Source organism: Thunnus albacares, chromosome 1, assembly GCF_914725855.1.
Source record: "Thunnus albacares chromosome 1, fThuAlb1.1, whole genome shotgun sequence".
NCBI classification, from domain to species: Eukaryota; Metazoa; Chordata; class Actinopteri; order Scombriformes; family Scombridae; genus Thunnus; species Thunnus albacares.
This window is the reverse complement of record NC_058106.1, coordinates 2,656,171-2,680,746: the sequence shown is the minus strand read 5'-3', so window position 1 is coordinate 2,680,746 and position 24,576 is coordinate 2,656,171. Positions and strand designations below refer to the sequence as shown.

The 24,576-nt window shown below is 40.0% G+C and overlaps 2 long non-coding RNA genes across 2 annotated transcripts; one reads left to right on the top strand and one right to left on the bottom strand.

Moving 5' to 3' along the window:
• Window positions 1–721: 721 nt before the first annotated feature.
• LOC122988011 lies at window positions 722–2,216 on the top strand. The gene is made up of 2 exons (XR_006404680.1): window positions 722–1,100; window positions 2,057–2,216. It is a non-coding gene; the product is annotated as an uncharacterized LOC122988011 (long non-coding RNA).
• A 20,059-nt stretch (window positions 2,217–22,275) lies between these two features.
• Window positions 22,276–23,527, bottom strand: LOC122987999. Its single transcript, XR_006404679.1, has 3 exons — window positions 22,804–23,527; window positions 22,558–22,709; window positions 22,276–22,286 (listed from the first exon to the last, which is right to left on the bottom strand). It is a non-coding gene; the product is annotated as an uncharacterized LOC122987999 (long non-coding RNA).
• Window positions 23,528–24,576: the final 1,049 nt, after the last annotated feature.

Genomic DNA, 24,576 nt, shown 5'->3' with positions numbered 1-24,576 from the left:
TGCCTACTTTATTTATGCTTTTATCTGGACCAAACTGTCATAACAAAATGCAAATAACCATAACTTTATGTCCGTGGTAACACCAAAGGGATGTCTTTGTGAAACTTTAACGTTTCTCCATTCCCTGGATCTGGGACTTCTAGTTTCTATCCTCAGCAGCTGGCTGTTTAATTGCTGATTACATTCAGTGTGTTTATGTACCACTTCCTGGCCTTTCACTTCCTTCTCTGCTCTCCATGCGGTGGTCCATGGTGGTTAAGGTGATTGTGATGAGCTCCATTGTTTTGCCATAAGCAAGTAAAGCACTCAGTGGATCCTGAACACATCACCGACGCACCACAGATGCTCCGGTTAGCACAGAGCAGTGCAGAGCCTTCTCATCTTCCTCCTCACTGGGAGGACGCTTGCTGATCAGGACCTGTGGCTGAACTCTGGACATTAAGATAAGTGCAGGAACACCGCTGCTGCTTCGCCCACCCTCGGTGTGCAGTGGCGGTTTTGCTTGGGACTGCTCTGTCGCCCTGCTACATAGACTATAGCTGCGGTGCATGCTGCTTTCTGCTTCGCTTGCTATTGTGACTGTTTTCTTCAAGTTACTGCTCGACCCCCCATTCTTTGTCCCCGAGCTGGCTGGCTCCAGCAGCAGTTGCCCAGTCGGGACTGTGTGTGTGTGTGTGTGTGTGTGTGGATGAGTGGGTGTTTGTGAGGACTGAGAGGGTGGATGAGCGTGAGTGTGTGTGAGGGGGGTTGTATGGGATCAGGTAATTTTCTGTTTTCTTTGAGTGTATTGTATTGTTTGGAATTAATTGGTTGGTCATTTATCATTTAGTTTTCATGTCAATGGAATGATTATGTCAGTGTAAAAAAAAAAGAAAATGTGTGGGGGCAACTTTTGCCCCCACTGTCTAAAAAATTGAGGCATTTACTAAATTTTGGGGGCAAAAATAGTAATTAGTGCATAAAGTTGCTGTTTTTAATCATTTAACGCTAATTTTCAATTAATTTTAAGACATTGTCACTGATATATCCAACCTGTGTGCTTGTATTTCAGATGGAATGTACAATAAACAGTTCAGGGCATATTTGTTCATGCTACAATAGTAAGCATAACTGATGCTTTTTCTCAAAGCATATACTCTACTCCTCCAGCCCATCAATAATCATTTGATGAAGTCTTAGATAAAGGTTGGTAATTTCATACACATCATCAGACAGGTTGTGCTCAGCCATCAGTTCCATACATAAGTGAAACACATCCTCATCACAATGATAATCCTTAAAACAACAGTCCTTTCCACATATTTCTATCTTAATTTGATGCAAGAAATTCTGAGGTTTGTTGGTTTTTCTTATGCGATGGTCATTCCAGGCAGTTACAACTTCATCAAAGTCCTCCTACAGAATGTATAGAAAGAGAGTGAAAAAGTTTGTTAGAAAATAGTCCGTGTTTTATGCCGTTATCTCTCCTCTAAACCCCTTTCACACATGCACCGCAACCCTGAAGCTATCTGGACATTACCCGAAGGAGCTGTGTGTGTGTGTGTGTGTGTGTGTGAACGCAAATGTCCGAATCAGTCGGACCAGTCATTAAATGGACTTTACCCTGCCAGCTCCCTAGATCGAGCCCATGTGTGAATACAGCACTGAATTCTCCGGAGAATTCACAGTGAGCGAGCGGGCTACAACTGCTCGCTGCTGTAAGTGCAACAAAATCCGGCAGTAAGTGAGATAGTACGCGCAATTTATCAAACTGTTGGACAAGCAGATCATCAACTTAAATATGACGTCTTTGACTTCCATCGTGTCTGACACGGACAAGCTCCCATTGTATGTTACACGTCTATTCATATATAGTTCATATTTGAAAATGACTACAGTTATATCTGTGTTGATAACGTTACGACCCCTCCCTTTCTGTCCGCAGTGGTTTACCTGGCCACTTCATGCAGGTGCTGGTAGTCAGGGAGGGTCGTTAGGTTAATGCAGGGACACCTGGATAGGCCTCCACCAAGGCTATAAATACCACCCTCATCCATTGTCTCTCTGTCTCTCCTAGGATCTACATCTCTCCCAGTTTTTGTTTGCTTTGGTATTTTTCTTTTGCATTCAACTGAAGCATATACACAGCTCACTCATCCACACACTACATACACAACTGATGCAGTTACTCTCCACACCTCACGCCTTTTGAATAAAACAAATACTTGGCACCTGAACCTGACTTGCTTCCCTTGTTTGTCACATTCATTGAGCCAGTCTGTGACAATAAACAAAAGGTTTTTAGGATACTGTACCTGTATGGCATTTTGGAAGCAAAACTGGATCAGTGATTTTTCTATGAAGCCGTCAACAAAATGGCTGTCTGCTTTCAGCTGGTCCAAATGGTCCATCCAAAACTGGGCACATTCACTTTACAAGATACACCGCCAGCGTTCAGTCCTCTGATTGCCAACGCTTGGACCTGAAGTGACACACTCCGTACCGCACTCACTGCATCACTGCAACATGAGTCTTCTCAGTCAAATGATCCAACCGGACTTTTCGTGGATGTCCATTGTTTTCAGTCACAGCATCTATAAAATAACCAGCGACAACATGAGGGTTACTGTTAGTTTTGTATGCTTCTAGCCATGTCGTTTTTCTTGAGAAGCCATCCATGCAGCCACTGATACATATGCCATAAGGCATGTAGTTATGTTAATCAAACATATTGTTGAATTTAACAGAGCCAAGCCTACTGGTAAACATAAAAGATAATTTATGATTTCTTACCACTTATAAACAGACACTAACTCATTTGGAAAATAGAGGACGTCAGTTGAATAGGCGGTCCTTCAATGTGGCCCAGACCACCTCCGAATGTGGTCTGAGTGATCGGATCTCAATGTGTCTTGGGTGCTTTTAGAGCTTTTCACTTGTGATCGGATCACCCAAGACGGATGTTAATGCCAGGTGTAAACAGAGCCTACATTTTAAAGACAAATATTGTACTTTTGACTCCATTACATCTCTATGAAGGTTCCCGTTATTTGTTACTATGAAGCATAGTTTTGAAGTCAGCGGATGAATTTTCTTTTCTTTTCTGAAATGTGATAGGCCATATGTTGTGTTCGTCACAGGAGAAAAACCAATCACAGTAAACCACTCCTATGCTGTCAGTCACATTCAAGTGTTTGCTGCATTTTTGAACAGTTCAGTTTTAACCTGCCTTAATGAGGCAGCAAACTAATTCTACATCCTGTAGAATGACCACTTATGTCCTAGGGAGGGCATCAGCCAGTACGTGGTTGCTTCAAAGGATAGAAATACTGTACATGGCACTCCTGCAGAAGTAACTCAAACACAGACATTGTTAGACATGTTAGACATTTGTCTCAGAAAAACTAGTGATTGTGGTCAGCACAGACCACCACAGGTCAGCTACATGATCAAGGCCAAGATGTATACAGTGCCACTTCCGATGGAGCTTAAACCCAAGTAGCACGAACCAAAATGTTTTAAATGAGCAGTACATTTAAGCAAAGATAAACCCATCTTCAAAGCCTTGACCTGAACCATAGTTCATCCACCACATCCTGTCAGTGATACAAAGGACACATGAGATTTTAGGAGGGTCTATGTATTGTCACATTTTAGACCAAGTTTTCCAGCCTTATAGTTGAAATAAGACACTGAGAACACACCTAACCAGTGTCAATACACACAAGTATCCAACAAACGTAGTATTCAACTACACAAAGTAGTTTAAAAAATGCTCAGTCAAAACTCAAAACACCAGTAGTACACAAGGCTTCCTTGAATACAAACTTACTAGTCACCTAATCATCCTAAGGGTGTAAACAAAAAAGGAAAACCTAGCTAATACACAAACAACTAAAGTGTATATACAGACTAGAGTGCTAAACACAGCTCAAAATCCTAAGCTGTCGAGTTTTGGACACCCAACTGTTATGGCAACAACAAAAGAAACAGTCAACCCTCTGACCAGCAACATATAAAGAGGACGCCATTCCAAGGAGTAGTTTTAAAATGAAATACAAAAAGCTGTGAAAAGAGGTCCGTTCCACAAAGCAGGTTTAGTGAAAACTCAGTCTGTTAACCCTGAAAGGAGGGAAACTCTGAGTTTTCCGTTTCAAAAAGGGAGGTAACTCAAACCAGAGAAAGAGGGATAACTCAAGCTCTCGGTCAGTTACCGTAGTAACAGACTCTATGAACCTCGAGTTTCTCTCAGTCTCCGCCCTCTTTCAGAGCCACACACTCCATTTGATTTCCTCATTCATTCAGTCAGCAGGCGAGTTTTGGCGTAGCCTAGTTCTGCCGTCTGTCATTTCAAAAAATCAGAGTCAGTATATTAGAAGTCAGTAAGTGGCGACTTTTTCACTAACATGGCATGTCCTTTTGATAACGATCCCGTGGATGAAGGTGCAGCATTACTGCGCAGAGAATTAAATATTGGTTGAGAGATGGTTATCAGACCGCGCATAGATGTTCTAGCATTTCCAGACAATTATCTTTTTGAGCGGTACCGTTTCACAGTCCATCATCTACATACAAAACCTAATCCGTCCTTACATTTGCAACATTACTAATCGTAGTCATGCTCTCACATCCCAGCAGATATTGTGTGTTGCGCTGCGTTTCTTTGCAAACGGAAGTTTTTTGTACAGTGTCGGAGCCAGCCACTGGCCTTCCTAAATTCTGGCTTAGGGCCAGCTCCTCTGCCTCCGTTAGAGGTGGCGGTGCTGGACCACCACCCGTTTTACGGGCATCTGCCTTCTTTCTGTTGGCTGAGTAGAAGTCTGTGTTAGTTTAAATAGGATTAATTATTTAACAGAACATGATGTAGATGAGAAGACATTTATGTGTGTGAAACCAGCATTATGTTGGGGATAAAACAGCTGCTCAGTCAAACAGCCACTTAATATTTACTTTACAATGTAAAACATGATCAAAATGAGGTACCCCCATGAGATTATGCCGAGGTCTCACCTGTTTGAACAATGTTTTTAAATTTCATCCTAAACTGCTGCCAAGTGCGCTTCTCCCTCGCGGGATTGGACCTAAATGAAATAAATTAATAGGCGACCATTCAACCAGTTTTCCTCTGTAATATTATTGTGATTACAAAGGACTACATTTAAACTTACGCATTGACCCGAGCAGCGATGTTCTCCCACGCCGTCTCTCTCTCTTTTGCAGCTGCAGCGGTGTTGCACTTCTTTTTGAAAACATGTTCAAACTCGCCGTATTATTGCATTAAGATTTCTAGTTCTAATGGGGTGAAAAACGCAGCCCTCCTCTTCCCCGTTGCCATGGTGACTCGTTGAATCAGGGCTCCATTGATGCTGGCTTTTTATAGTTGTGGTGCACGTGCTTAACTCCAGGTGAAACTACTCCGAGTTGAATAAACTGACTGCTTGTGAAACGGACACCAGTAGTACACAAGGCTTCCTTGAATACAAACTTACTAGTCACCTAATCATACTAAGGGTGTAAACAAAAAAGGAAAACCTAGCTAATACACAAACAACTAAAGTATTAACTAGAGTGCTAAACACAGCTCAAAATCCTAAGCTGTCGAGTTTTGGACACCCAACTGTTATGGCAACAACAAAAGAAACAGTCAACCCTGTGACCAGCAACATATAAAGAGGACGCCATTCCAAGAAGTAGTTTTAAAATGAAATACAAAACGCTGTGAAAACTGGACTACCAGACCTCCATCCTCAAAAACACAAAAGAACACTCAGGTGTTAAGGAGGCTGCTTCATCTGAGAGAGAGAGAGCTCCTTCTCAGTGCAGTGCAGAACACTGCAATGTAGTAATGTAGTCCTAAGTAGATGTTGAAGGTTAAGTTATAGTTTATTTTCATTCGTCACCAGTTTTATATGTAAAAGGAACATACAATTCCCTCATGATCACTGAAATATGTTGGCAACACTTTCTTCCACATCATGTCTTGTTTTAACGTTTAATGTGCCTTTTTCAGTAGTGGGTTGTGAGACAATTTGAACATACCCTCTGTCCATCATAAAATTACAAATTGTTGAGACTTTCAAAATGTCGTCATTAAAATCTCCTATTACAGCAATTGTATCACTTTTTGGATCTAGCAAATCAAGTAGTCTGTTTGGATGTGCTGTTCTTCTACTATCTGTTCTCTTTCACACTCTAAACATTCTACTTCTTTTTCTGGACACAGTTCGTACCAGGCATCTACTATCAATAGAGTTTTGGATACTATCCAATTCATCCATTTCAAACATTTTTCTATTTCTGTCAACAACTGACTTGACCAAATGCGTCGAGCCATCGCTAAACCTCACATGACCATTCTTGTAAAACAGTTCAAAATAATTAAAACTTGACGGTTTTAGCTCCTTATCATCATGATGTGGCAGGAACAATTGCAAACTAGTTTGATAAAATAATTCTGGATTCTTTGTCACTGAACAGCGCACATAATGAACTACCGCGGGTTGTGTTTGAGTTCTTTTCATAACAAAACCCAAAATCCTTGTTCAATTTAATCCTTTTTGGAGATGTTTCATTTTTGCAATACACATGTCATTGAAGGTAGCATCTTTTGGCCTGTTATAACTGTCAACTGTACAAGTCATCCTCATGTCTTCTGTGGTAAGATCATGACGATGCCTTTTGTTTTAATTCTCTTAAAATGATTAAGCCTTTAACAACATTATCACCTGTTGGCACAAATTCAACTTTTCTAGAACATTCCTTTAGATACAAGTTTGTTAACCTATACACAGCTTCTTGCACACACACATCTCCGTTATGTAGATAGACACTGCCTAGATTTTTCAATGCATCTTTGGCCAGTAATTTGCCTAGACGTTCTTTAAACAAAGACATGAGATACACATTAGACACAACCTGTTCAATCTCAGACATGTACTGAGCAAAAAAGATATATATTCAACATGCAAACCTACCATCATTTAGGATTCTGTTATTAAAATATAGCGACAACGTCAAACGATTTGTTCTGCTTTCATGATATGTATTACGTCCCTGTGGAAACACTGGAAAGCATTTGGCTTCATTTGCATGATCAGAAAGCAATTTAACAGGATTATTCCCTTCCCTGATGGTGCAAGATTCAATATATCATCAAAATATTGATCCATTGGTCATTTCCTGACCAATATCAACAGGCAAGAGACATACAATGTTGTTGTCTATCATGCAAAAGCTCATCTTCATCATCACCCTCACCACTTTCTGCATTACTATTAGTCTCTTTCCCTAAAACATCCTGATCTTCTCTACAAAACTCATTTACCCATGCTTCATTAAACTGTACATCTTCATAATGCACATTTATCTGTTTTAAATATCGCAATGCCTGCTTTATATGTGAGTTTACGCTTCAATTTTACACACAACAAAGATCCTTCCATATCTGAACGGGGAAGCAAATTACTAGTCTGCACAACATTTGCTGGAACACATGTTACAGGTCCATGTACTCCATTTTGCCCACCTTTAGGTAAAGCTAACATTTTCAGAAATGTTACATGTAACGTAATTAAATGTTGCTCTAAACTATTCAAACAATTCAATTCGGTTGGAATGGGGTGAACTACCAAATTGTTTAGCGCACATTCAGGTGGCATTTCACCTTTATTAATCTGATAATGACATGTGTAACAAATCCATAGCTGACCTCTAGCTGTATCCAACAAATGACATGGCATTACAGTCCTCATTCCATTTGTGTAAATACTCTTCAGTTATACATTTATCTGCAATTGGCGCTATTGCTTTAGTCTTGTTATCTCTTTTTACAGGTTAAAACCTGATGTCTAAACAACAACCTATAGCAGACGCAACACACAAAATCAGGCCCATCTTTCACCAAAAACTGCTCTGCCTTTTCCTTTATTTGTTGCCTCTTCAATTTGTTTCCTGCTATAACACGCTTCTTCTGCTCAGAATTTCCATAACACCTCCTTTTACTCATAGCTTTTACAGTCTGCTCGTGCAATTCATTGATATTTCCTTTTCACTCATTGTCTTAACTCTTTCCCTATGCAAAACATCTTCCTTATATTTCTCCCTATACTCATTGCCTTAATTTTTTCCCTATGCAACACATTTTCCTGATATTTCATTTTCATTTGGAATTTCTTTTTCTTGTTCAAATACTTAGAAAAATATTTGCAGTACTCAGTACCTGTACTTTTGAATTCCTTCTACGCATGTACTGTCTCAGAATAATAACCCTTTGCACAAATCAACCTGTTTGACACAAACCACTGGCTCAAAATGATTATTCTCACAATGTTTCAAGTATATTCCTTCATTTGTCAACATTGAACTAACGCTACTGTATTTGCCCCATCTTTCACCACTGTATGTAAATATGTCCGCTCCAAAAGAATTTGCTGTCGCTTGATTTTCTATTTCGGTTGCTCTACTGCCAGCATACCTCATTTGTGACATGTTAATATACTCTCCTACTGAAACATAATATTTATCCAAAAACGCCGTGTTCTGCACTATGAATTTCCATGTACTTAACAGTATGTCTAACTTTTAGATGACTTTTGAGAACCATAGATAACTTCAGATACTGATCTAAAAAAGCCATTACCATCCTCTACAATTTTATTTGTTTTACACACAGCACCTAAAGACCCATATCCTGTATGCACTTGTACATCCTGTCTCTCAAATTCCACATTACATTTTCGTTTTAAGTTTTTGCAACTTCAGCGCACATAGGACTAAATCTGAATGTGATTTTATTCACCTCATCAACATCACAATCTGTTTGCTGATCTGTTACATCATTCTCAATATACACTACTCCATTCCCACAACTTGTTACAACTGGACTCAAACCAGTTGTATATTCAACTGTTTTCATTCTCTAAGGCTCTGAGCTAGCCCATGAACTTTTCTCTGCACTCTGCCGTCTCATATTGTACACTTTGGTGTTTCCAAGTAGATCCCCTGTTTTGACAAACACCTATATTTGCAGCTATATTCTAGCCATCGGTCATCATAATATGTAAAGATATTCACTCCTAAACAATCTGCTACTGCTGCTTGAATTTCTACTTTGGTTGCCCAACTGCCAACATATCACATCTTTAAATTCTTAATGTACTCTGCCATTGAAGAATATTCACTTCTTAAAATACTTTCATATTCCACAGCATTACTCTCTAGTTGTTTAACAACAGCAAGTATGATTTTCCTGTGGGGGGGAAATTGCTCTGAAGAAACAGTTACCATCAGCCACTGTTTTTTCCATTCTTGCATGGAGTTCCCAACATACCAACTGCTGTAGACATTGGTACATCAGGTTTCTCAAACTCCACATTAAACTGTGCTTGTGCAATGTCTTTACTAATGGGATCAAACCACAGCTTTTTAGAAGTCACATCGCTGACAAATACAACATTTGAATTCACTACGGTAACATCATTCCTTTTCAGTTTCTTAGAATCACAAGTTTGCCCTGTAATCTTACACTTTGTACCTCTCTCAATGTTACTTGCTGATGGAATACCACATTCCAGTGATGAACCGAAACCCAACGATGGTGTTTCAAAAGTCTTGACAGAATCTGTACACTTCATTCTTCTCAACTCAGACTTACAACTGCTTTCATGTGGGCCTGTGTGAATGACACGAACACCAGTGATCTCAAAAGGCCTATGACTTTCACTGAGTAATGTAGACAAATTACATATGAAATTATACACCTCTTTAAGACTAAAATATACAATAACGCTTTGACCATTAGGATCTGCCATTCCAGCAGCACTGCGTGCATGGGAATCAACAACTGCATAACGTCCGTTTTGCAAACATGTTTTCCAGACCATTTTTTAGAGACGTGAATACGCTGGCCTGGATAAGCTCTCCATCAACCACATTGACATCACCCGATACATAGTCACCATACTGAAAGTCAAGGTTATGTCCATCAATAACTGAGTGCTAGGGCAAATCAGGAACACAACAGTTCAGATGATCCACTAATATTGTTGTCTCTCAAAGATGTGTACAACCCTATCCAGATCTTTTCTCTGCCATCCAAAAACACTGTCAACTGCCTTCCAGTTTCCTTTTGAATGACTGATGACTTGTTAATGTTAATAAAAAATAAATCATGGTGAGTGTAGCACGCCTCGCTGCTACCGTGGGTTCCCTCGGCATATAACACCAATACGACAGGTGGGTCACAGAACTTTTTTTTTTTATTTTCGGCTGCTTGAACACGTTTCCACATAAACAATAAACATAAAGCCACCATGCGCCTGTGGTCGCCCGGCTTCTTCTGGCGCATGTGGTTTGGTCCCTGGAGTCCCTCAGGCTCCACAAATAATAGTTCCGGCCTTCGCCAACCAAATCCTGACAGCCGGCCTGTCTGTCTCATGTATGTGCAGCCATCTGAGCTCCAGCATGCTACTGCATTTTAAAGGGAGAGTGCAATTAGTTAATCAGCATCAGCTGTGCTAATCAACTCACCTGGCACTGCTCTCCCTAGCCATCTCCACACCTCTCTCTCCTGCAGCTAAACACCAACCACACCCACCTCCACAGTGAGGTAAAAAGCACATTTTGATAAAAATGGGATTGACAGGTTGTATGAAAGTGTAGTTCAGTAGCTTGCAACGTTAGATAGGTTAGACAAGTCCGCCAGCTGCTAGGTGGCTTGTTTCAGCAATTCAGCCCGCCTCTTTGCCCATTTTGGATTGGCTGGGAGTTAGGCAGAGTCACGCACTGCCAAGATGGCGACGGCCGGAGTGGCTCACTTTGAGCTTCAAAACTGCTCCTCAGAAACCAACGGGTGACATCACGGTGACTACGTCCATATTTTTATACAGTCTATGGTCATAACGTCATAAAAGATAGAGCATGATATGAAACGGTACACGTTTTTCTATCGTCGCACAATATATTTCGTCATATCGCACAGCCCTAAGCCATACATTTCCTAACACCAACAACAACTAAAAACACATTAGAAACGATTCTTACCTTCTCCTTGCAATATTAGATCTGGTTTGACCATGTTTTTTCCAGAGACTCCATGAAGACCCGCCCCTACTCTGCCTCTGATTGGCTAACCCTAAACCTAACATGTCCTACTTCTCCTTCTCCTTTTAACAAAGTATCAACGAGAAATAAACAAAACCACTTGGTATAGGCCTTTTCATGCTTTTGAGTTTTCATCAAAAGCCATTGCCATGGCAACACATTGTTCGCAACAAAGTACAAAGCTGTTTTTAAAGGTCTAGCCATGTTTGAAAATTCACAAAAATTTGCACACACATGACAGGTCTTAAAATCTGTAATACTGTATAGGTGGCGGGCATGAGTGTGGCACAATGGCTCGACAGCGCCCCCTACAATAGTTCAACGAAGCAGCCCCCGCGCCTCGTTAAATCTATATGTACGAAAATCGGTACATATGTATCATGCCAGAGTGCACAAAAAAGTGGGCCCTGGCATGAAGGGACAGCTTTATCTATCGCATCCAACACGGCACTGCTGAACCAAACAGGATTCAGTGGGATGAAACACTCCTTCAACACGACTGGTGTTACATCCACCTGTGGAAAAAATGCAGATAAGAAAGTCTATTGCTAAAAATGTATCTTGTTAAAAAGCAAACAATTCACAGCATGTGTTGCAACAAATGGGTATCCACAAATACGATGTGCAAAGTCTCACCTTCCTGCCCTTGCCAACAACTGTCGTCAAAAGGGTTTGACGGACGTGGCACGGTGGCTTCTCCCTTCACCACCACCTTTGGTACAAAGGCTCTCACAGGGACTGATGTCCTGAGAGAAACCTGTGGCATTGGTGGTGGTGTCTCCAGTTGCTGATAAGCAGAAATCCACAACAACTGACAGAGGATCTCCATACCGCCAGCATCACTTAGGTGGTTCCTCAAAGACTCCTCAAGTGTTTGTTCATAAATTCTGAAACAATAATACCTTCTTGTCTGGATCCTCAGGTGGAATGACCAATTTGTGACTGCACCCAGTCAAATGATAAATTGGCCACTGCAACACTTTATGATGAAAACCTGTACCCTGACCTATTTATAAACACAAAAAACCCCCCAAACCATAGACTGTAAAAAAAATACAGATGTTGTCACCGTGACGTCACCCATTTGTTTGCTAATTGCCATTTTGAAACCTTGAATGTAGCAGTTTGACCATCGCCATCTTGTATTTGCCTGTTGCCATGTTTGGTTTTTGGAGCCTTTCTCAATCTGCATTCTTCTCTGTACTTGTGTTCTTGTGAAACATCATCAGTCGCAGCCCAAGTACTGTCCCAATACACAAGTTCGCTTTTCGCCAAGAACCGTTAAAATCCCCGGAAGTGTTCTTGACACGCCCCTATTACCGAGGATGCATTGGTTGTTAACTTGTGTGAACTTGTCAACACAAATATCCCAGCATTCCTTTTGGCATTCAAGAGCAGCAGAGAGAGAGGCGAACAGCGGTAAGTTTTTTTTTTTTTTTATTTTAATTTTCGCATATTTCATCACTAAAGTCACTTCTGATCAATTCTGAGGCGAGAAGTCAACTGTATATATTTCAAATATCGACAGTTTTATGAAATTTGATGGCAAATCAAAAATTTGCTCAAACGTTTTCGGAGTTGAGAAGCTGCACAGACTGGCTTGCCAGCCAGCCAATCTGCTCACTGACCCGTCTTGTTTCTTTTTCCTCCTTCCCCTGAGTCTAGACACAAAATGATATAATGGCAGGAGAAAGCCAGGCCCACAACTGTAAGTTGGCACCACTGTTACATTGCATTCATTTTTGAGAAAAAGTACTGGTAAACAGTACTACTACCGCTGTTATTATTTCATTACATTCAGAGTAATGTTGTAACAATTTTTACTTAAATCAAGGGACATCTGAGGAAACCAGATCTTAGAAAATTTTGATGCATCAAAATTTTCATCAGAAAGAAACAAATGGATACTATAAAGTTCAGAAAGCAAATATTATAAAACTAGTAATCAAAGAAGTTGTGTAAATTGTAATCTGGTTAATTTACATGACTTAAAGTGGGCTGTAGCACAGTATCAAACGGTGTAAAGTACTAGTGACAGGCAAAAGAAATAGCACGTGACAATTATGATGTAGTTATCAACTTAAACACCATTACTAATACTACTACTAACATTAACAATAATAACTTATTTACTTATTACACCAAAGTGCAATACTGCCTTAATACTGAATTTCTGCATTGTCATACCATAACTACATCATCATAATCAAGTCTCCCTCAGCTTGTGTGTTATTCACAGTAATATGATTAAGTTGTCTCTATTTTTTATTTTTTTTTTTTTTTTTGCTTTGTCCAGAGTCTTTGTGAACAAGTCAGGCTTGGCTATCACAGCCAAACAGGCCATGAAGAAATGAAATAATCTAAAGGAGAAATACAAGGTAATCTACCACTGTATCCGCTTTTCAATATGCAACTATTTTGACTAGTGGGGAAAACTTATTATACAGATGCAGTGGATGCAAGAACAAATAACTTGTTTAACAGTAAGTGTGCTAAAATTGTAAATTAAACAACATATTCTAACTTTTGTTATTTTGTAAGTGTGGAATTCATCAGCTCAAAAAAGTCAAGCTGGAAACAAATATTGTTATTGCACAGTATCTTTGGCATCAGTAGTACCTCATTTTTGCAAGACAACTTAAAATAACTGTTGTATAATGACTTGACATGAAATGAATTTAAGCAGCATAGTGTTGCAATAAACATATTAGATCATTTGTGAAGCCTTTAAACTGCGGGAACATTTTGGGACTGTAAATATGTTCAACATAAGTTTTCAAAGCGTTCATTCATTAATACGTTACTTTTAAGAACTTAGGGATCCTCCGACAGGGAAAGGGGTGGAGGCGGGTGGGGTTACTGCTGCCACCTGGCAGTGGTATAATCAGATGGATGCTGCACTCCAGGGGCAGCACTCAACCAGTCCGCCCCTGAAATGGTCCTGTCAAGGATGTTGAGCAGGGATATTTTCAGAGACTTACAGGAGGTGATGGTGGGATCATCAGAATCTGTATGACCCACAGTTGAGAGCACAACACTTTTTTTTTTTTTTTTTTGCATTTATTGATTCATTGATTTTAAGTACCTGTCCAGCGGGGAAAGTTCACAGTTGTCATAGCAAAAACTCTCCCCCTCAGCATACTCTGAGAGGCACTCTGTGCATTGGACGGGTCTGCTTCAGAACTCAGAGTGGTGTGATGAGCAGCTGATGCTACTTATCCTCCTTGAGGTTGGACAGGCCAAGCCAGAGATGCCTGTGTCCGCCCTGCACTGCATACATGGAGCGGCTGCTGTTAATGGTGAACGCCTGCAGCATACAAAGAAGAGCTGCCGCTGTGGTCTGGACCTCAACGGTTTCCCCCGCCATCAATTCAGTCCACTGGTGGGTCAGTCGAGTTCAGCGTCGGCAGGTGTTTACTGGTCACGGGATGAGTCCACCCACAGACTGTGGGATGACCATATGGGACATGAAATCCTCCAGGCCAACATGTCCCACTGTCAATTCCAATTTATCAACTCCAAGTTGTGCTTTGATGACCGGCTTTCACAGGCTTGCATGCCAGAGAGACAACAAACTTGCTGCCCTTTCACCGCTGTGGGAGAAGTGGGTGGAACAACTTCCTCTTCTCTTCAACTCGGGCCAGGATATTTGTGTGAATGAACAGCTGGTGCAGTTCAAACGTCACTGCAAATTCCAACAATACACGCCAAACAAACCGGGGAAGTACGGGTCATCAAGATTTGATGTCTGCACATCATATGCCTGAAATATGCAGGTTTACAGCAGGGAAAAAAAAAGACGGATGTCCGGTGGAGTTGAACCAGGGGAGGAGAGTTGTTTTGGAGCTGACAGACAGTGACATGTGATAACTTCTTTACATCTTATGCACTGGTGGAAGAGCTCCACACACTTAGTGAATATATGTGCTTGTCTGAGATATATTGAGTGCTTTTATTATTCAGTATTTTTTTGCATTTATACAAAAATGAATGATATTTGGGTGTGATGAGGAAGAATATTTGTATTCATTCATTTTTTTATGCACCTACAGCTGCAAGAGAAGGACCTGTATGTGGCCACTGGTCCTGTTCTCCTGGACGTCTCTGCATTCAACTCATTCATGTTGTGTGGATGGCTGTGGATCACTCCTGGCACCAGGGCAACTTACAAACGCCAACTTTTCTTGCAGGAGCTGGGAAGAATGCTGGTGCAACATCGGCAGCGGCTCCCCCGCACACCAAGCTCCGCTGCCATGGTGGCAGAAAGCAAGGAGAGGACAGCGGGGGACCCAGACAGCTCCCCAACCCCCCCCCCCCCCCTCCCCCCAAAATGAGGAGATGGTGCGTGTTTTGCACCAACCATAGGAAGAAGATTGCCAACACCTGTTGCAAGTGTGGCAAGTATATTTGCCAAGCTCACACATCTCACTACTGCAGCTCCTCCTGTATTTATGCTGTATTTCTAGAACAAAATGAGGTAATATGCTCTTAGAAAGTAAAAGCTTTGAAGGGTAATAGGACACTTTAGGTGCACTACAGGTTAACAGGTCAGATTCTTTACTTTAATCTTATACTGCATTAAAAATAATAATGCACAAATATCAATGTTGTTGCTAAACATTGACATATCCCAGACTGTGATATGATTTTTTAAAAAAATCCCCTCTTGCCTTTAGTATGTTGAAAATATTTAAATTTTTGTGTTTTTTCTCTTACAAAATTTAGTGGTATCATCACAAAAACTGGCATTTAAAGAGTTAGAATGAGTGAATATTTGGTAGTTATGATCAGGACTGAAGTTGGTTACAAATAATGAACTCAGTCAAAGTGGAAAAAAAATTCCTCTCCACAGGCTATTTGGACTCTTCGGGAGAGATGAGCCACTAGGTCCCCTGTCACTCACTCTCTTCCCATTTAGTGATGTAGAGGGACAGCTGTAGGACCTGTAGTCCATTCTGCTTAGGGAATTTTACCCATCCTATTCAGTCAGTTGTTTATGGGATGTAATGAAGTTTAATTATATAATGGTGTAATTCTTGTAACTTTGTGCAACATTAATCACATCATGTTTTTTGTAATATGTATATTTTCATTTTTTGTGCCCTTTGTAAAATGTTCACTTTGAGAAAATGAAGACTATGATAATTAGTCATGTGACTCAAATGTATTTATCACACTTGTGAGTACTCAGCAGTTGTACTGAGCGAACCTGAAGAAGCTACAGGCGAAACGCATTGTTCGCTCTTAATAAAGTCACAGTAAAGTCATTACAGTGTGCGGTGGTATATTCTGACTTGCACAAATATCAATGTTGTTGCTAATCATTGACATATCCCAGACTGTAATTTTTTTTATTTTTTTTTAAATCCCCACTTGCCTTTAGTATACTGAAAATATTTAAATTTTTGTGTTTTTTCTCTTACAAAATTTAGTGGTATCATTATAAAAACTGGCATTTAAAGGGTTAAAATGAGTGAATATTTGGTAGTTATGATCAGGACTGAAGTTGGTTAAAAAAAATTAACTCAGTCAAAGTGGAAAAAAATGAATATATAATTTTTCTGGCAGTTTTTGCAAGTAAACATGATCTATTGTTAACAGGGTGGCCCTGTGTCCCTCTTTTTTCCCTCTCTACATTGTGCATCCCTAGCATTTGCAATACTGCCGATTTAACTTTGTAAAGTGTTCAATGCAAGATTACATGCCAAAAAACTGATTGCCACAAACCTCTTTAAGTGAAGAAGACTGTAGGGTATTATACCTACTTTTATTAATCAGTTCACCTCGTAATAACCAGGGCACCACCTCCTTTTATGTTCACTTGTGCCAGGAGGAGACACAGAAAGAGTATCAATTAAAATGACACCAACTCTTTCATCACAGCAGCAGATGAAGAGCAGGAGAGGTTTGTTTATCCTGCTCGGTGGTAGCGCTGTCCTCAGAGGAACCACTGATGACTCAGCGGGCTGTCTGCTGCGTCCAGTACAGTGAGTGAGTCGGCTTTGCAGCTGAGACATCAGCTGTTTAGTTACAGCTCCCCAGCGGATGTTTTCTGCTCGTGGGCGTTGCAGGTGCTGTGAGGCTGAGTTGATACGGTTGTCTCTGGGAATAGCAAGTTGAAGATGTCTTTGTCCGTGGAAGAGTGGATCATTTACGTTGAAGCCTCCTTGACTGACTAACTTTCTTACTAAAATAACTCAAAAAATAACTTGGCCAGCTGAACGAAACTACCAAAACCATTCACAACTTCTGCCTCACCATCAACGACTCTGTCTCCCTCCCCACACATCTGCAACCTCGGAGTCATTTTCGACAGCAACCTTTGAACACCATGTCAATCTAATCACCAAAACTGCCTTTTTCCACTGCTGAAACTTTGATCCATGCTTTCATAACATCCAGAACTGACTACTGCAACAGCATTCTTCATTTTTCAAGTCTTGTGTGCAACCTCTGAGAGGTCACAGGTGTCAGGCTAAAGTCATTAGCTCATCACGCTGTCCTTCCGAAGCAGACTGGCCAATATAGATGCATTACTTTACACCACATCCTGCCCACTGGATTTGTGATTAATGCACAACCAAAACATTTTGAATCACAAAAGTTTGATTTGCAACCAAAAACAAAAACTTCTGCACAAAGAACAAAGCTTGTAAGAGTCCATTCAAAACTTTGTAAACTCCAAGCAAAGGGGAAATGTTTTGTGATGGTTTTTGGTTTGAAATAATGAGGTTGGAAATGCTTTCAATGAATTTGTATTTGATCTCAAAACAGCTTGCAATTAAATATTTGATTGCAACTAAATATTGTTTGCAACGCCAAAGATTTTCTCTCAAATATTTTATATTTGAAGACAAACTAACATCAGAGTGAAGGATAGCTGATAGTTAAAAAGGTGGGATTTCTATGAGATCAAACTCAGAAGAAGAAATGACGTGAATTTTGATTAGCAAACATTTACTTTTGGCCATGTTTTTCCTCCACCTGAGAAAAACTGCTATTACTCAATATATTACATAATTTATTTTTAGTATACTGTATAATTAATGTATTTAGGAGGCAATAAACAGGTTCATAGGAAATGAAAAGGAGCTGAAGAAATAAGATAAAGATGTAAAATACACAAAATATACACAAGGCACCACATTTGATGGAAAGAGAAAGCAAAGTGAAGTTTGAGATGAGAATGGTGTTGATATGGATGAATAGATTAGTTACAGTGTGTAGGTCTTTTACACTTTATTGATGATCAAGTTACAATACTTTATTTAAAACTCCATGTCCACTGTTAGTTTGCATTACAGTAATCAGATATTGTGTTCATTACTAATAGCCTACTTGCTTCATTTTTTTCCCCAATAATCAGTTATAAGTATAAAAAATAGGTACAAGCTATATTTAATACATGCTTTAAAAAAGAAAAAGAAAAAAATAGGCGACAGAGACGTGGTTCAAAATAGGTATTTTTATTAATCAAAAAAGGAAACTGACAGTAGTGATTAAAATATAAATATAAGTGGTAAAAGTATTCTTTTATTACAAAACTATTTTAAAATATAATTCAAATCTTTAACCATTAAGTATAAGTGTACTACTAATATTTCAAAGAAAGACAAAAGTGGAATGGGCTGAGGCTGGTGAATGGGATGGCCGGCTACACTGAGGTGTGTCCAGGTGTGCTACCATATACTCACCACACATGCAGTCACAGCAACCTAAACACACTCGCAGCAAACAGGTGAACCACTCCTGCGTCCCAGTGCCTTTAACCACAGCAAACAGTGAAGGGACCATCACCCAGGGTAACCAGATCCTACTATGTAAGAGTGCAGGTTAAGCTCTGTAATGCCTTGTATTAGATATGGGAGAGATATCTCTCCAACACACCCAGCCAAACTCTTCCTTTTTCTGAATTAAATGTTACACGCTATGATTGAATTTCAAAAAAATAAAATATCAGTCTAATCTGTCTTGTTTGTCCAAAGTATGCAAGCTAAGCCACTAAACAGTATAATGTTTGTATGTATGTAACAAGAGTCTGATTCTCCAGTTTTTTTTTTATACTTATAATATTACAGTAGCTAGTCCCATATATGACCTCAGCACACCATGACTCAGTCACACAGCCTTGTCAGTACAGACCTTATGGGGGAGATACAAACATTATTTTTATACCTAATATCCGGCACACACACACACACACACAGAAACAGCAGAAACTTTAGTACTGATGCTCTGTTTGTTGTCCAAAACTGTGTGTAGGATCTTTTCCTCCAAATATATGAAATACCTGTAGCCATCATACTGCTGCAGGACTGATATGCACATCTCCCAACTGAGAGAAGTGCTGTGCCATTTATGTACAGTTTATAATGTAGCAACTTTCCTCAAGATGAGTCCTGAGCTCCATGTGATCTCTCAGGACATTTTTATTTATAATATAGCAAATGATTAGCAGTGTTTTTTTATGCTCCACCTTTTTAAGGGAATTGTTGTTCACTACCACATAAAATGATTAATATTTAGGAAAACATTATATTAAACACTTAATGGTGAATTACCCGCATTTGTATGGTTAAAGTTCATTTTCATTTGTGGCAAGAAATTCCTGGAAAAGAGTAACAATTTTTAAATGATGGGAAATCCTTCAGATTCAGACATCTAGAGGATGTCTTCAGGGAAGGCAGAATTAAAGTTTGTTATTTTTATTTCTGGAAGCACTGTACATATCACTGTTCAGACATCTATTACAATTGTTTCACATCAGAAATTTTACTCTTCGTAGTGGATCTGCAGTATGATGCAGGTTAGTAATGAGTATTTCAACAGAGATGGGGTTCACAAAACTTTACCATGTGAAGACATGATGATGTTCTTGATGTTTATTTCAATTCAAGATTTGTCTTATATGTAGACATAGCAGCATAAATCAAAAACTATCAATACGTTGATGATGATGTTGAATCTTTGAATCTTGGCTGAGCTGACTTTGGTGATCTCAGTCACCAGTGAGTAGCTCTACTCAAAGTGTCAAATCAAGTCAATTTTATTTATATAGCGCCAAATCACGACAAAAGTCATCTCAGGGCACTTTTCACATAGAGCAGGTCTAAACCATACTCTTTAATTAACAGAGACCCAACAATTCCCCCATGAGCAAGCACTTGGCGACAGTGGTGAGGAAAAACTCCCCTTTAGCGGGAAGAAACCTCAAGCAGAACCTGGCTCTAGGTGGGCGGCCATCTGCTTTGACCGGTTGGGTTGGGAGAGAGAGAGGGAGGGGAAGAGGAGAGAGATACAGAAGCATATCAACAACAATAATAATAATAGTAATATGACTAATAATAATAGTGGTAGCAGTGGGCAGAAATGACTAATTATAATAGCAGCAGCGATGAGGCGTCACGTTGAACAGCAGTCCATCCGCAGCTGAAGATCTCCTGCAAGACCAGAAAGCACAAAATACAGGTAAGATACCAACTTACAGAACTCAGCACAAGCACCTCGTTCCTGACAGCATCACTGTCCTGCCAACAATGATGGTAAAGAACATCCTCAAGTCTAATATTGTGATTATACAACATTTACCAACAAAATAAAAGTTATAAACAAAATGTATTCATATTGTGAGGCAGTTCATTCTAAAAATAAAAAACTTTGTGATGGAGTCCATTGTCATTTGCTGGTCACCAACTAACATGACAACATGCGGCTATACATGTCATCACTAGTCAGATTAGGCAGAGGCCCAGAGAAAGCTACTGAGTCCGACATTGTCTTTGTATGCACACACCGACTCAACATTTTTAATTTTAGTGACCTCCAATTGGCGCAATCGGGAGTCTTAACCACTGATTAAAGATTTTAACATATATACGCTTCTATGTCGCCTGCTCTGGTCCCAGGAATACATTTGACTATGGCCGCCGGTGTTGCTAACTTCACGTTTCTCACTATGGCGCTGCCAATAATCAGAGTTAGTTTGTCAGCGAGTGTGCCGTTAAGTAGGGAGAACCTGTTAGAAACATGAACTGGTTTGTGGTGAACTGTGGGCTTCTGCTTAGGGCTATGCTTTCTTCAGACAGTCACCCAGCCAGCCTATCTTCCAGGCTGCTCAGGAAATACCAGGGGAGTAGGAGCTACACTAGGTCAGCCCGCACCGGCTAACTACAGTAGCTAACAATTGTTTTTCCATGGTGCGGAGCAATGCTTCCAATTCACTGAGCCTCCCCACCAACATGGCACGTAAACAACATTTATTACATATACCATTATCACTAAAGGAGGCAGAGGAATAGTTAAACATATGATACACCAAGCAAGAAAGAGGGGGAGAGCAAAAAGGTGAGAGAGAAGCCATTGCTAATGCTAAGCTAAGTTAGCTGCTACACAAATTGCTGAGCTAAAGTAACTAGCAACTGTGGGATTAGTGAGAAAAAGCGCTAAACGAAGGAGAGAGCTAAGCTTCTGCTTGAGCAGAACTAGTGTAAATTAAAATTTACAGTTGATAATTACAGGGTTGCCAACTTTGTTGACCTGTTTTTTCTAATATCAAAACTACAACGTTAATTTGAATGTTCACAAGTTAAAAGGCAATAACAAGGGTTTACACACACACGCACACACACACTCATTCAGCATATACATCAGTGTTCTTCACTATTTTTTTTATGGGTGTCGCACTGGCAGGACAGACAGCTGCACTAGCCATGAAGTAAATCTGCCTACTAATTTGTCATCTCACGACATAGAATATGTAATACAGCCAATACAATCCGAATTAAAAATAGGCTTACCTTAGAGCTAGGGTGTATGTATTTTAGAAGCATTTTTGTTATATTGGTTAATAGAGTAGTTGTGAAGTGTTAATATCTTTTATAGAAGGTTCCAATCTTGTTCTTTGACTTTTGTTAGTGGGATGTCCTTTAGTTTACATTTGGATAACAGATTGTGCTGTTAAAATATTTACCAGAACAGTAATTCATCTAGATAAAGGTGTAATTTCCTCACCAGTTTTCCTGCTTTGAATTTGTTCATGTCTCTCTATCAGATGACGCTGAGGTGGCCTCTGTGTTTCTCTTTCCTCCTTAACCTTTTTCTTTCAATCTTGAATCAGTTCTTTACTTTCTCCTTGTTTTTCTTTCAACACTATTACGTCCTGCAATTCTTCCTCACTTCTGTCTCCTCTCTCCTGATTCCTTCACTCACTGTGAAAATATAAAAAGCCTTCCTTTAAAAATCTGAGTGAACATAAAGCAGAACTTTAACTTGTATGGTGTTAATTACAGAAATTGTCCGACAAAACACACAGTAGAGATGCATCAGTAGTCAAGCTATCCAAACTATCAAGCTAACGTTACATTAACATTACTGTGAAGTAGGCTAAAGCAGCAACACAAGATAAACTGGACGGTTAAAACACTAATTTAAAAAACTTGAGCTCCACTTTTTGCTGAAGAGTTTTGGCTAGCTACTTACTTTGTGGTCCTTTGTCTGACATTATTATTTGATGCTGCACATGTCAGTTAGTGTCATATATGATCCTCTGAACTCCTAGAAGAAGACTCCTGGATGATACAACAGAAACTACGGTAGGAATGTCTGAGCCAAAAGCGTGAGAGCTGGCAACCCTGTAATTATCCACAGTAACGAAGAATATAGAAAAATCAAATGAGTTGAGATCAGTAACACAGCTGGCAACTGAAAATGAGACAATACACTTACCGCGACATGTCAGCACATTCACTTTGAAGATTTTTTCATTGATTTACTATCCACAGCCTAATTTACTGCACATGCACCTGGATGGCAACTTCGAGGAGAAACTGGCTGACCGTAAAGTTGACAGGGGTCAACCTTTTAAAGTAAAAACCTGTCCTGTGTCTCTGTGTGGTAGTGGAGCTACAGTCACTGTTTGAGTCAGTGATAATAGTCAGTGATGGCAAACTATTTTTAACGCCTCAATAGTTTGCCAGCCCTCCCATCTTCATCTGCATCCTCTTCTCTGGACCTCTTCCTTGATCCTCCAGGCAGTGGGTCTTCCTCTTCCACTGCATCCTCAGAAAGATCACCACTGCCACTACTGTCAGAGTAATCATGGCGAGACCAGCAATCATAGCTGCTGTCAGCAAACTCATCACACCGTCTGGATTTTGGGCTGCCTCGCTCATCCTCTTCCTCATCATCCTCTCTGGACCTCTTCGTTGATCCATTAGGCAGTGAGTCTTCCTCTCTGACATGCTGGTTGACTTCCATGTCAGCACCAGGATCTTGGACTAGATTCATTCCAGTGCAGTCCACATCATCATCGCTGTCGGAGTCGCTGTCAGCAAACTCGTCCCACCAACGGAATCGTTTGCTGCTTCTCTCTTCGATGTCTTCGTCCTCCTCTCTTGACCTCCTCCTGGATCCTCCAGGCAGGGGGTCTTCCTCTGGGATGTCCTGGTTGTCTTCCTCTGGGATGTCCTGGTTGTCTTCCATGCCAGCGTCTTCAACTGCAACATTGTTGTCACCGTTGCCAACATTGTTCTCAACATTGTTGTTGCCGACGTTGTCATGGTTGTCAGCCGCATGTTGGTGCTGCAACACGTTCAGCCCCGCACCAAAGCCTCCATCCAGGATTCCAAGATCCTCTAGAAATTCCAGCCAAGCTAAGATTCCAGCCCGAACGTGATTGGCTGGTGAAAAATCTCCGCTTGGGATAAATTGGGGGAGAAACTGTCGGCCTGCAAGATCATTTAGACAATTACATTAGCATTCATACAAATAAATTGAATAACTTTAGAAAAAAAAACAAACATGTCTGTTAAACGGTGGACCAAGTACTTACGATTACCACGGTTGTGGGATCCATCTCCTCTTTGCTCCATTTTGACTAAAAGAATCAGACAACAAAATAACATGTTTTCATATAATATTATGTGTATATTAAAAATGGTAGATTTGCTGTCAGTTTACTTTGATCAGTGTATGTACATGAGGCTTATATCTATACAAACCAAGTCACCAATACTAAGATTAGTTTTGAAGGAGAAATTCATGAAAATACAGATTTTCCATCACTGAAAGGAAGAGTTTTGGGATTCACGTATTTTTCTTGGTGAAAGTTAGATAAGAAGATTGTTATCACTCTCTTATCTGTCTGTTAAATGTGAAACTTCAGCTTCTGAGGACTTCTCATCACTGCAAGGTTGCCGGGCAACCAGCAGAGTCTTAAGGAAAGTTACTGCTCACGGCCAAGAAATGGAAATAAAACCCCAAATTGTTGTTTCACATGTTATAATTTAAACCAATGATATATAGCATGTTATATAATATGTGAGTTTTAGAGGTGCTGGTTTGCAGATTTTATTACCTTTGGGTGGAGCCAGGCCAGCTGTTTTTACCCTGTTTCTGATTGTTCTGCTATGCTAAGCTAACTGTGTCCTAACTTTAGCTTTATATTGATCAATAAGATATGTCAGTGATATTCATCTTCTCATCTGAATCTTGGAATGA